General features: G+C 47.6%; 1 protein-coding gene across 6 annotated transcripts in view; it reads left to right on the top strand.

Moving 5' to 3' along the window:
* The window catches only part of LYRM9 (LYR motif containing 9), a 100,138-nt gene that overhangs the window by 32,239 nt on the left and 54,327 nt on the right, over positions 1 to 13,572 (top strand). For 3 of the 6 annotated variants that reach the window (XR_014821454.1, XM_084985282.1, XM_003358165.5), the window contains exon 1: positions 9,517 to 9,573. The gene's annotated coding sequence lies outside the window, so the exon portion shown is untranslated. Of the gene's footprint in view, positions 1 to 6,230; positions 6,362 to 7,815; positions 7,889 to 8,581; positions 8,707 to 9,516; positions 9,653 to 13,572 lie in introns of those variants that run through there. The other 3 variants (XM_084985285.1, XM_084985286.1, XM_084985287.1) reach the window with 3 other exon arrangements.

Here is a 13,572-nt window from a genome sequence, read left to right as displayed (position 1 = left end):
ATGAATTTTGGAGGAATTTGCTGTGGGTTTTAATTAACCATCTTGCCCTTGTTCCCCATTATCATTGATTTGTGTGATAAGTGCCAATTATATGTGTCATAAGTATACTCCTTTTTGCTGAAGACAAGAGATCTTATGTGTGATGCAAATAAGGGTTCTCAAAATGCTAATTTTGTAATGAGCCAATGCATTCTTCAAGGAGTTTAGAGTCTAGAGGGGGAATAAAACATGTGCATAAATAATTATAATGCAAAGTAGAGAACTGGTGTGTCATGAGACAGTACAGAGAGAATTATGGCCAAAGACGAGGGTGGAGGAATAAATTACAGTTGAGAGATTTAGGAAGGCCTGCCTGAAGGTTGGGGCAAATTGGCATAAAAGCAAACTGCCGGTATTGGGTGTGGTTTCCAGATGAGGGGAACAGCAGGAAGAAAACACGGAGGTGGGACAGCATGGAATTTAAATGCGGAACAAGATATTTAGCACGGCCTGTACCGGAGGGGCGTGAAGGAAAGCTCTAGAAGGAACGCTCTGGAGGTCAGTCAGGGCTCCCATCATGCAGAGCCTGGCATTCACGGCGGAGACATCTGCACAGCTTTTTGTCGACCAGGGATTGGCTTTTTTTTTTTTTTTTTTTTCCGGCAAAGGGCCGGAGAGTAAATGTTTTAGGCGTCAGGGGGCTTGTGGTCTCTGTTGCAGCTGCTCAACACTGTCATGGGAGCACAAAAGCAGTCAGAGACAAAGTCACACGAACAGGCATCCCTGTGTTCCAATAAAACTTTACTTATAGACACTGAAATGTGAATGTCATAGCATTTTTCCATTGGCTGCACCTGAGGCTTGCGGAAGTTCCTGGGCCAGGGATGGAACCTGCGCCATAGCCGTGACAACGCTGGATCCTCACCCCACTATGCCACCAGGGAACTCCTGAATTTCATATACTTTTTTTAAAATTTAATTTTTACCTTTTATTTTTTTCTCCTACAGCATGGTGACCCAGTTACACATACATGTATACATTCTTTTTTCTCATAGCATCATGTTCCATCGTAAGTGACTAGACATAGCTCCTCATATACTTTTCATGTCATGATATATTCTTCTTTGGATTTTCCACTCGCCTCCGCTATCGGGGTAGGCAGGTGCACGAAGCTGTGATCGTCTCCTAACCTCTGAGTTTTTCTTTACCTTTGAACATATCCCCATAAACACAAAGAGCCACGTGCTGATGAGCTTGGAGCTGGGGTGGCAGAGAACCACAAAGTCAGGGCATCAAGTGACCGTGATGGCACAGTGGTGCATCGGTGGCTGTGCTTCCGTCACCCTGTGGGCTAGGACCAAGCTTCAGCAAGCAGCACTAGGGCAGCGCTCCTGATGGGCTTGATGGTATTTGGTAATAAAAAAGAAATCCCTAGGATTAAGCATTTTGACAATGCGCGTGTGGTCAGTTGGGTGCACAGACTGGCCTCTCTTTTCTGAGCCCACATTCTGGTACCCGGTACACAGATATCCCTAAACCAACTTCCCTGTGCTGATTAGGTCTTGCCAGTGATCAGCAGGCTAATACCAACTTACCCTGTCCTGGGTAAGGCTCCGTAGTGTCTGGCAAGAAATCTTCCTCCTCCCCCGTCCCCAAGCCCCTTACGGCACCAACCTGCCCTCCAGGACTGGTGGAGGGTTTAGACTGTGGGGTCTGCAGAGAAGGAGCCTTGGCTTAGGACAACACGGAAGCCTCTGGAAACCTTGGTAAGAGCAGTTTCGGTGGCATGAAGATGGAAGCCAAATATAGTCCCCGAAGGGTGAACGGGCGAATGAGGGAAGAAATGAGACAGCCTGTGCAGACAACGCTAATGATGGTTTCTTCATTTAGATCTCAGTTTAAATGTCACCTCTTTGGAGTGATCCGAATAGCCATCTGGTGACTATCACATGACAGTATTTTATCTCTCTGCAAAGCCCTTATTTATGACCTGCTCATGTCTTCTGTTTTTGCTCTTTTCTGCCACTAGGACACCACACATGCACAATGATCTTTTCATGTTTTATTTTTCTGTATCCCTAGAACCTAGAAGATCACTTGGTCCCTGGTAGATATTCTATAATGTTTACTTTTATTTTTTGTCTTGATGTGCAACAGCTTGATGTTAGGATCTCAGTTCCCAAATCCTGGGCTGCAGCAGTGAAGGCACTGAGCCCTAACCACTAGACCACCAGGGAACTCCCCTAGAAACATGAGTTGAATACATGGATACAATTTTGGCTGTGATAGAGAGATGGCCCAATGCTTCTCAAACTTTCATATGCCTGGGGATCTTGTTAAAATGCAGATTCTGATTCTGTAGGGCTGGGCTGAGGGAGTCTGTACTTCTAACAGGGTCCCAAGTGAGGCCAGTGCCCTTGGTCCATGAATCTCAAGGCCCCTACACTTGGCTATGTTTCTGCGAATGAACAGGTGGAGAAGAGGAGGTTACTGAAGCGAGAGAGAGGGGGTAACTCTAGGAACAAAGATTTTAGGAAGGCACAGGGGACAGAATCCAGAGAAGCGGCAGAGGGTTTGGTTTTGCAAAGGCGGAAGGAAACTTTCCTCCATGTAACAGGAAAAAAGAAGAGGTGAGAAGAGGAGGAAGTCCTTGACTCTTCTCACGGGGGCCTCACTTTTCAAGGAGGCCTTCAGCTGAGAGAGAGGAGGGAGGTGGGCTGTGGGAATTCTGAGAAACAAACATTTACTTCCCAGGCAGCATCCAGTATGCCTTTGAGTTTGGATGGTAAATTTTTTTTTTTTTTTTTTTTTGTCTTTTTGTCTTTGTATGGCTGCATATGGAGGTTCCCAGGCTAGGGATCGAATCAGAGCTATAGCCGACGGCCTACGCCAGAGCCACAGCAATGCAGGATCCAAGCCGAGTCTGTGACCTACACCACAGCTCACAGCAACACCGGATCCTTAACCCACTGAGCGAGGCCAGGGATCGAACCCACAACCTCGGAGTTGTTTCCTCTGCGCCACGATGGGAACTCCATGGATTGTAAATTTAAAGTAAAAGCCCTCAGCTCTGTGGTGTCGTTTTCCCAGCCTTAATCCACTTGGGTGCAGGTTGGAGGAGGAGGATGCGAGGGTCGTCCAGAGTGGGTGTGACCGAGGGGAGAGGAGCCAGGGAGCTGAGGGTATTGGTAAGAGGGAGTGGTTTTATTTTTTCATTTTATATTACATATTTCATTTCATTGCTATTTTCTTTTATTTTTTGCCTTTTATGGCCGCATTAGCGGCACATGGAAGTTCCCAGGCTAGGGGTCGAATCGGAGCTGTAGCTGCCGGCCTACACCACAGCCATAGCCATGTGGGATCTGAGCTGTGTCTGCGACCTACACCGCAGCTCCTGGCAATGCTGGATCCTTAACCCACTGAGCGAGGCCAGGGATGGAACCTGAGTCCTCATGGATACCAGTTGGGTTTGTCACCGCCGAACCATGATGGGAATTCCCCAGGGGAGTGATTTTAATGCTGGATCACGGGAAGCAGGGCACAGGCCCTGGGACACGGATACACTGCTACTCTGTCCCTACTCCCATGAGACTCTAGTGGGGATGACAACACCCATACATATGGATTGTCTACTTAAAAAACATACACAGGGAGTTCCCTTGGTGGCGCAGTGGTTAACGAATCTGACTAGGAACCATGAGGTTGCGGGTTCAATCCCTGGCATCACTCAGTGAGTTAAGGATCCGGCGTTGCCGTGATCTGTGGTGTGGGTCGCAGACTGCAGCTCAGATCTGGCGTTGCTGTGGCTGTGGTATAGACCGGCAGCTATACACAACAAGAACAGATGTATACACAAATACCTGGGCTCCCACAACACTCGGATGTGTGTTCTGTGTTGGTTCCCCCGCAGGAGGACGTGTGTTGCCCCTGGCACACCTTGCTGGGCAAGACTCTCTTTATGGGCCGCCTTCCCTCCCCATTTCACTGCCCTGAATAGATATTTTCTAGGATCATCTTGCAAATAAATGACTCTCGAATCCTTGCTTCAAAGCCGTCTTCCAGGGAACCCAAATTAAGACATACAGAATTATAAACGATGGTGCATGCCTGTGGCTACTCTTTGGAAAGAGAGGGTTATCTGCCCAGAGTCTCCTGGGAGCAGGGGCATCAGGGACGCTGAGGGAGATACCTGTGGGGTGAGAGCTAAAGGAGGAGCAGGGTGGAAGGAACGTGGACACTGAAAGGGCACAGTGGCCCCAGCAGGGGACCAGGGACATTAAATGAAGCCTGAGGGCAGACCCTGAAGGGTCTCGTAGGATGCGGTATGGAGTCTGGTGTATCCATTCAGAGAATGCTGAGGGAGTTCCCCTTGTGGCTCAGCGGAAGCAAACCCGACTGGTATCCATGAGGCTTTGGGTTCCATCCCTGGCCCCGCTCAGGAGGTTAAGGATCCAGCATTGCTGCAAGCTGCGGTGTAGTTCACAGACTCAGATCCAGCATTGCTGTGGCTGTGGTGTAGGTTGGTGGCTACAGCTCCAATTTGACCCCTAGCCTGGGAACTTCCATATGCCACAGATGCAGCCCTAAAAAGACGTCCCCCGCAAAAAATCAGAGAACACCAAGAGGCAGTGATGGGGGCTAAAGGAGGACAATGACAAAATCAGATGTGCTTCTAACAAAAAGTGGAGAGGGACAGGAGAGCAGGAGTAGGTGAGATGGGGTTCAGGGGCTTCTGCTAAGCCCCCGGCCTTTGCACGGGCATTTGCACATGGAGGTGTCTCAACAAATGTCTGCGGAGTGGAAGGTAAACTGTTAAGTGCCTATTTGACTGACCAGAACACCTCACTTTCTGACCAAAATGAATAATAGTTTCCCTTAATTAACGATTTCTTTTGTTCAGGTCCGCTTGGCTTAACTTTGCCATACCTTTCTCTTTGTGGAAGCATCAAAAAGATAATTTCCTGGGAGTTCCCTGGTGGTCTAGACGTTAGGACTCAGCACTTTCACTCTTGCTGCTTGGGTTCAATCCCTGGTCTGGGAACTGAGATCCCACAGCAAGCTGCTGCAAGCTGTAGCAAACAAACAAACAAACAAACCTGTACTTTTTCTCATTCTCCACTCATCTCTTTTTTTTCCCTCTCTTCTCTCTCCCACTTTCCCCTCTATACTCTATCTCTCATCTTCCTCCAAATGATCTTATTTAATAAAGTTGATCATTTCATACCATCTCCATTTCTATTAACTGTGGCATTTAATTTTTGTCTGTGGCCATCTTAACACTCTGCAGATGTAGTCAATGGAAACAGAATTATACTTTGTGAACAAAGTAATATTTTATTTTATTTTACTTTTTCTTTTTATGGCTGCACCTGCAGCATACGGAAGTTCCTGGGCTAGGGGTTGAATCAGAGCTATAGCTGGGGCCTACACCACAGCCACAGCAACACAGGATCCGAGCCACATCTATGACCTATGCTGCAGCTTGTGGCAACACCAGATCCTTAACCCACTGAGTGAGGCATGGACACTCCGTCGGGGTCTTAACCAGCTGAGCCACAATAGGAACTCCCAACAAGGTAATTTTTTTAAAGGGGATCTTTAGTCAAACACCACCAAATTGCAAAAAAGAAAGACTTTCCTGGAGTTCCCACTGTGGCTCAGCAGTAAGGAATCCAACTAGTATCCCCGAGGACTTGGTTCGATCTCTGGCCCTGCTCAGTGGGTTAAGGGATCCATCATTGCCAAGAGCTGTGCAGTAGGTCGAAGATGCAGCTCGGATCTGGCATTGCTGTGGCTGTGGTGTAGGCTGGCAGCTGAAGTTCTGATTCGACCCCTAGCCTGGGAACTTCTGTATGCCGCAGGTGCGGCCCTAAAAAGCAGCTGGGGCTTACACCACAGCCACAGCAACATGAGATCCAAGCCACATGTTGCTCAGATGTGCTAAATAGGAAAAAAAAAAAAAATTCTCAAGCACATTCACTTCTTTGTTAATATCCCCATATATGCACCCTGTTAATATCCCCATATACGCACCCACAGTGTAGTTACACTTTTTATGGGAAAAAATCCATTGCAAAGCTGATCTACCCAAAAAATTGCATGTCTGTGTGCATGCAATTTATAATCTGAAATCATGAGATATTGAGCATATTTTCAAAAGATGAAAAAGTAGAGACTTGTATCCAGAAATAATATACATGTGATCATCCCCGTGGTCTTGCTTGAGGCCACGGTAAATCTATGATTACAGAATCTCCCGAGACTACAGAATGATATATACCAGTCAGCAAGTGTAGATTCATGGAGCTGCAGAAAGTGACACGAGACAGAGGTCCAGGAAGGCTAAAACCCAGGTGGGAAAGTACTCTCCAAGTGTGTGAGGTAAGCAGTCACGATTGTACCTTTTCCCCTCTTTTACTCTTTTTAGAAATATCTCTAAATTCTTGCTCACCCCTTTCTTCAACCCAGCAATTAGCGAAAACAGACACTCGTCTGAGATTTCGCATAACCTTTTACACCCAATATTTTCATTGTCTTAAAAAAAAACAAAAACAAACTTCGGTAGTCAGCAAGGGTTGTGTTTTGCAGCAGCCCAGGGTGGAGAAGATCTGTTCGTTGGGTTTTCCATTGTCACCCTGGTGTCCCCTTTTGGCACAATCACCAGTCCCCCCCATACCCCTCACCCTGTGTTCTGGCAGGATTTGAGACATGCAAATCACACCCTGGTAAATAGCAACTTTGCATATTTTGAATAGAAGAGAACCCAGTAGTACCACTCATTCTGTTCCCGGGGAAATGTGAGATCATGGGGAACGAGAACCAGGGCAGACCCAGGGTCCTAAGTGTTTTCTTCAAAGTGTTTATTATGCGTATTGAATCTATGGTACGGTGATGAATTAATTTGAATTATTTACATGGTCAGCCTTTGCGACAATACCCTGATTTAATCAGAGGATGCAAATGTATCAGGACTCTTTGAGATCAACAACAGCTTCAAACTGGAAGAAGCTTCAGGACTTGTAACTTGTCCCACAGACATGGTGGCAAGCCTGCAGGTGTCAAGTTAAATGACATATGGTCAGAACTGGAGAACACCTAAGTGTGTTTCTTAGGAAAGCTGACAGACTCCCCTGGGAAGAACATGGCCCCTGGACAGCCAACTCTTGGGTGACAAATTTCTCAAGTAAGAAGAATTTCACACACGGCAGAAATTGACAGAGCATTGTAAATCAACTATAATAAAAAAAAGTTTTTTAAAAGAAGACTTTCAGTTCCATTCATCTGTAAACGTGGTGCCTCGTCTGACAGGAGGACCTACTAAAATGTCCGTGTAAACAAAAATGACGCGGTGAGAATGGCTGGGTTTCCGTTCCATTGTGGGCCTGGTATCATTTTATTGAACGTTTGGACTAGTGAGAGTTCTTTAAAGAACGTAAGGTTGCTGTCAAGTTATTACAAGAATTATGATCCAATTAGTTAAAAATCTAGGTTTCTATGATGACTGGGGAAAAAAATTGGAAATTGTTATCCAAGCCTGCCCTACGTTGGTTTTCTTTTCCCCCCCTTGGTGTTCGGCTGCTTGTATGGGATGTTTGCAAAAGGTAAAATCTTGTGTGTTTGTAAAGACAGACGAGGCATCAATGCATTTGAAGGTGGAGTCTTTCTGAGGTAAAGTGAACAGCTTGCTTCTTGAATATTTTATGAGATCTAGGTATTAGAACAATGTTGTTGATGCAGGAACACAGGGATCTAGGAACAAAAGGGAGATAGGGCCAAAGAACAGACTGTAATAATTTCTTCAAAATATGAAGTGATCCTAAGGCTGAAAACAGGAATGGATGGTGATCCGGCAGGTTTTTCCTAATAAGGGCTCTATAACAGCTTCATTATTTATCCACTGGATCTAAGGTAATGATGCGCCCCTGTCCACGCGTGTGTCAACAAGAGGGCTGATTTATGAGGGTACAATAGTACCTTTCAGATTTATTTGGCCCAAGTCATATGGAAAATAAATTGAAGGGTTGCAGCTTTTGTTTGAATATTTCAGGGGAAGAACCCCCACCTGGTTTGGAGGAAGGCTGGTGTGTTAGTTGAAGAGGGCAAAGGAAGGAAGGGAGGGAGGAAGGGAAGAAGTGGGAAGAAAGAGAAAGAAAAGAAGGAAGAAAGAGAGAAAGAGGAAGAGGCAGATGGAAAGAGAGGAAGGAGGGGAGTTCCCATCATGGCACAGAGGAAATGAATCTGACTGGGAACCATGAGGTTGAGGGTTCCATCCCTGGACTTGCTCAGTGGCTTAAGGATCTGGCCTTGCCATGAGCTGTGGTGTAGGTTGCAGATGCAGCTCGGATCCTGAGTTGCTGTGGCTGTGGTGTAGGCTGGCAGCAGTAGCTCCGATTGGACCTCCATATGCTGGGAACCTCCATATGCTGTGGGTGCAGTCCTTAAAAAAAAAGCCAAAAAAAAAAAAGAGAGAGAGAGGAAGGGGGGGGGGGAGGGTCAGAGGAAGGAAGGAAACTCTAAAGGATATTAGGAAAAAAAAAAAAGAGAGAACCCTTAAGAAACTCCTTTTGTTAAGAAATATCCCCTCCTTCTCTTATCCTGAAGGGAGAAGAGTAGATTCCCAGGTTCCAACAGGAAGCAATGCATTCCTTAGAAAGAAGAGAAGAAGGAAAAAAGAAAACAAGGAAAAACAGAAAGTTCTTGTTAAACCAGCTACACATGGAGTCTGTGTAAGGAAATCAGCCTTTTCATTATAAACAGGTTAAAAAAGCCCTAGAGAAGAGAGAAGTGAACAGAAGCAGTATTATCCACTAACAACCTAACTCCCTTTTAGCATCAGCTGAGAGATCAGCAGCATCATTGAACAGGGGGTTTGTCTTAAGATAAAGACTCATCTTTATTTCTTTCACGATATAAAACTTGTATTTAAATCAATTCAGAGAAGCACTTTAGCTCTAAACATTAGAGAGCGGGGAGAGCCTATTTAATAAAACAGCATTATTCCATTTTCAAAGAATGATACTGGCAGTAGCTGTGAGTTTAAATTCTGTATTCTTTCCCTCAATTATAATTATACACGGGTCTGAAAGGAAGCATGCCTATTACTGTCATATTTATTCTTTTGACAGGTGTTATGGGGCTGTAATTTGACGAAATGACTCAAAATGCAGATTCCCATCCAAATATAATTCCTGTCATCAACACGAGTGGTTTAGAAGCCGTCCTCCTGCAAGGCTTTGCACAGATCTTCAACACCCCTCATATTTTAGCAGCAGTTCATATTCAGGAAAATGGGGAGAGCCTGCCTTCAGGGCTTATCTCTGGTAGCAAATGCCAAAAGGAAGAGTGGGTGTTCAAGGCAAAGAAGCTTGTTAGTGGGACAGTTTTTTGTTTTGCTTTTTTTTTCAACAGGGTGGGCTTGGATTGGGCATGGGGCATCCAGCACGGGTCCTTCATCAAGTATCTCGCGCGGCCGGTAGAGGGCGCTCAGTGCACAGTGGCCGGGGGTGGGCGGTGCTTCGGCTGTCCCGGGCGCAGGCGCACTCATAGCCGCCGCGTCCGCCGCGTCCCAGGCTGAGGTTTCCCGGTGGAGGCGGGTGAGCCGCGCGGCGCCGGCGGAGGGCGGGAGCGAGGGCGTCCGCGCGGGGGCTGGAGTCCCCTGTGCTGCGGGGAAAGGTTGGGGATGGGAGCTTCGGCCGTCCTCGGCCTGGTGCGGCCTGTGGAAGACCTAGCGCCGCTCCCTTTGTCTCCCCGAGCGTCTCATTCCTGGGGAGGGCCGTGTTCCCCGGACGCGCCGCAGGCCTCGCGGGGGCGGCTCGGAGGAGCGAGGAGGCCCCAGGACGCGGCGGCGCGGGGTGGCGTGGGGCGCGGGGGCGGGCGGGGGGTGGGGGGAAGCACGGGAAGCCCAGGGACCTGCAAGCGCCCGCTGGTGGAACGTTCCCGTCCCGCAGGCGCCTCCGCTGCGGGCTTCGCTTTGCCCGTTTTTCAAAGCAGACATGGGCCCTCCATGGCCCGTGTGTCCGCAGCACCCGGTGAGCGCGCTTACCTGGAGTCACCTTCACGTTTTGATTTACCCTCTGCCCAGCAGATCAGGTCACTCCGTGGCTGAAACCCCTAAGACCTTAGGACTAACCTTTCTTTTGATTTGTTTTTACACAGCATACGATTCACCCGCTTAAAGTGCACAATTCACTGCCTTCCAGTGTAGTCACAGGATTCAGGCTGCACTCTCTGCCTTCACTACCCCTTTCACCTTCACCCAACCAAGGGCTACTCCTTCAGACCTCAGATTTTTTTTTTTTAATTGTCTTTTTAGGGCCGCACCCTTGGCATATAGAGGTTCCCAGGCTAGGGGTCTATTCAGAGCTGCAGCTGCTGGCCTACTGGCCTATGCCAGAGCCACAGCAAGGCCGGATCTGAGCCGCCTCTGCGACCTACACCACAGCTCACCGGTTGAGCGAGGCCAGGGATCAAACCCTCAACCTTATGATTCCTTTTGCGATTCGTTTCTGCTGCGCTAGGAGGGGAACTCCCAGACCTAGATTTGATGTCTCTTTTTCCAGAAACCTTCTCTGACCCTTGCATGGGTGAGGCCCTCTGGGACCTGAATTCCACTTGCAGTATTTAGTTATAATTGAATACTTAGTTTTTATTATCGTCTGTTAATGCGTTCTGTGGGGTCAGAAGTTGTCTCCTTTGTTTCTGTGACTTCAGCATCTAGCACCTTGTTGGCGTCAGTGACTGTTCAAAACACGCGTGTCTTTTGTGTCAGACACACTATTAGGGGTGCAGCCAGGAGCAAGGTAAATAAACTCCCTGTTGTTAGGGAGCTGACATTCCAGTGGGGGAAGGAATACAGATATATATATATATATATATATATGTCGTGGTGAAAAATGCCATGAAGGAAAAGAGAAGGAACCCTAGGGTGGACAGAGAAGACTTCTTAAGTGAGACTCAGATAAGGGGCTGGGGAGACGTGTGGGTGCCCGGAGAGTGGCTGAACATGTGAGGACCAGCTGGGAGGCCAGAGGGAGGGGGAGCATGAGAGGAAAAGGGTAAACTGGGAGCTTTCAGCTCCAGGATTCTCTAGACAAGCCCTGAGTGTGTGTAGAAAGAACTTGAGCTAGGAAGGGAGATGTCCCGCTGTGGCTCTTAATCTAGTTCAGAGTGACCTTGAACCTCAGATTGCTTCTTCTGTGAGGTGGAAGCAACAGGGTTGGAGATTGAGTAGCCCCTAGGAAGTACCCAGCCGGTACAACACATCAGTTCCCTTCTTTTGCCCTGGAACAGAGTGTTGCCATGGCCCTGGCGGGGGAGATGGAGGCAGGGAGGCCATTGGTACAAAGCAGTCTAATGTCATTGGGTTCAGTTCAGTCTGCGACCTCTGTGTTTGCCTTTTGTATGATTTTCCTGGTCTGCGTTGGCTGGAATAGCTCACCAGGTTCGCTTCACCCTGGTAAAGGCTCAGGTTGGTTTGGGCTGACGGATATATGTCCAGGATCCTTTGAGACAGAAGGTGTGGTAGAGAGAGCCGAAGAGTCCAAGCCTAAGGACCTGAGTTTGAGACCTGGCTCTGCCACCTGCTGGCTTTGTGACTCAGGCCAGTCCCCTTTCCTCCCAATCTGAGTTGCCTTCCGGTAAGTGGGACTCAGTGCATGTTTATTGAGCCTCTATTACGTTCTGGGCACTGTTAAGTGTGGAGGGGTGACTAATACGGCAGAGTCCCTGTCCTGCGGAAGGTAACACAGATAACCGGGTAGAGAAGGAGAGGGTGAGACATCCAGGCACCTAACACGTGCCAGCCCTGGGCTAGGCACTGTGCTAGGTTAGCTTGTGTGTACTTGCAACCCCCCGAAAGAGCACGTTCCCTTGTCCAGTTTACAGAGGAGGAAGCAGAAGGCCAGAGAAGGCGAGTTTGATGAGAGAAATAGGAACCAGACTTCAGAGGGCCTTGGGTGAAGAACATTCCACAGAAGTTTTGGAAAAGAGGGGTGACAGGGTATTTTTTTTTTTTTAAGAGAAGTATAATTACTTTTATTTTTATTATTTTTTTTAATTTTCCCACTGTACAGCAAGGGGATCAGGTTATCCTTACATGTATACATTACACTTACATTTTTCCCCCACCCTTTCTTCTGTTGCAGCATGAGTATCTAGACAAAGTTCTCAATGCTATTCAGCAGGATCTCCTTGTAAATCTATTCTAAGTTGTCTGATAAGCCCAAGCTCCCGATCCCTCCCACTCCCTTCCCCTCCCCCTCCCATCAGGCAGCCACAAGTCTCTTCTCCAAGTCCATGATTTTCTTTTCTGAAGAGATGTTCATTTGTGCTGGATATTAGATTCCAGTTATGAGTGATATCATATGGTATTTGTCTTTGTCTTTCTGGCTCATTTCACTCAGTATGAGATTCTCTAGTTCCATCCATGTTGCTGCAAATGGCATTATGTCATTCTTTTTTATGGCTGAGTAGTATTCCATTGTGTATATATACCACATCTTCCGAATCCAATCATCTGTCGATGGACATTTGGGTTGTTTCCATGTCCTGGCTATTGTGAATAGTGCTGCAATGAACATGCGGGTGCACGTGTCTCTTTTAAGTAGAATTTTGTCCGGATAGATGCCCAGGAGTGGGATTGCGGGGTCATATGGAAGTTCTATGTATAGATTTCTAAGGTATCTCCAAACTGTTCTCCATAGTGGCTGTACCAGTTTACATTCCCACCAACAGTGCAGGAGGGTTCCCTTTTCTCCACAGCCAGGGTATGTTTCTTAGGAACTGTCCTTGCGTGGCACTGTGGGCGTGGGACTGGAAGGAGGGAGGCTGATTTGGAGGCGTTGTTACAAAGCTGGGAATCGAGGTAGTGTCCACGGGAAGGCTGGAGGGTGGGGTACGGTGGTGGGTCTTGAGAGCCGTGACCCTGGGGGAGAGGGACTGGAGGAGCAAGAATTGCCCCCCCTCCCAATGTCTAGCTTAGGAGAACATGTGTGGGAGCTGGAGCCCCAGCGCTGGGGGGAACAGGACCACTCTTCCTACATTGCCGCCTGGACTCTCCCATCAGGAGGGATAATTGCATATTTAAACAACGGCCTGTGCTGGCTTAATTTAGCTTGTATTACTGCTCAATAGGGCATAATTTCTGGTTATTTTCTGTAGTTCCATTCTTTTCTTTTCTTTTTTTTTTTTTTTTTTTTTGTCTTTTTGTCTTTTTGCCATTTCTTGGGCCGCTCCCTCGGCATATGGGAGGTTCCCAGGCTAGGGGTCTAATCGGAGCTGTAGCTGCCAGCCTACGCCAGAGCCACAGCAACATGGGATCCGAGCCTCGTCTGCGACCTACACCACAGCTCATGCAATGCCGGATCATTAACCCAGTGAGAAAGGACAGGGATCGAGCCCGCAACCTTATGGTTCCTAGTTGGCTTCGTTAACCACTGCGCCGTGACGGGAACTCCCTTTTTCTTTTTTAATGTATGACTTTTTCTATTCTTTTAAGGTGCCCTCTCTGGGCACAGGTTAGGGAAAGAGACAGTGGGATTAAATGGGGCCTAAGGCCTGTGATGATACCACTTGGCTCCCAGGAAATTCCCTTT

Source organism: Sus scrofa, chromosome 12 (genome assembly GCF_054392235.1).
Source record: "Sus scrofa isolate SSC_HxYL_T2T_F1_AM1 chromosome 12, Sscrofa_HxYL_maternal_Yorkshire_Landrace_v2.0, whole genome shotgun sequence".
Classification (NCBI taxonomy): Eukaryota; Metazoa; Chordata; class Mammalia; order Artiodactyla; family Suidae; genus Sus; species Sus scrofa.
The sequence above is the reverse complement of the archived record's forward strand: the minus strand, read 5'-3'. Positions and strand labels throughout refer to the sequence as shown.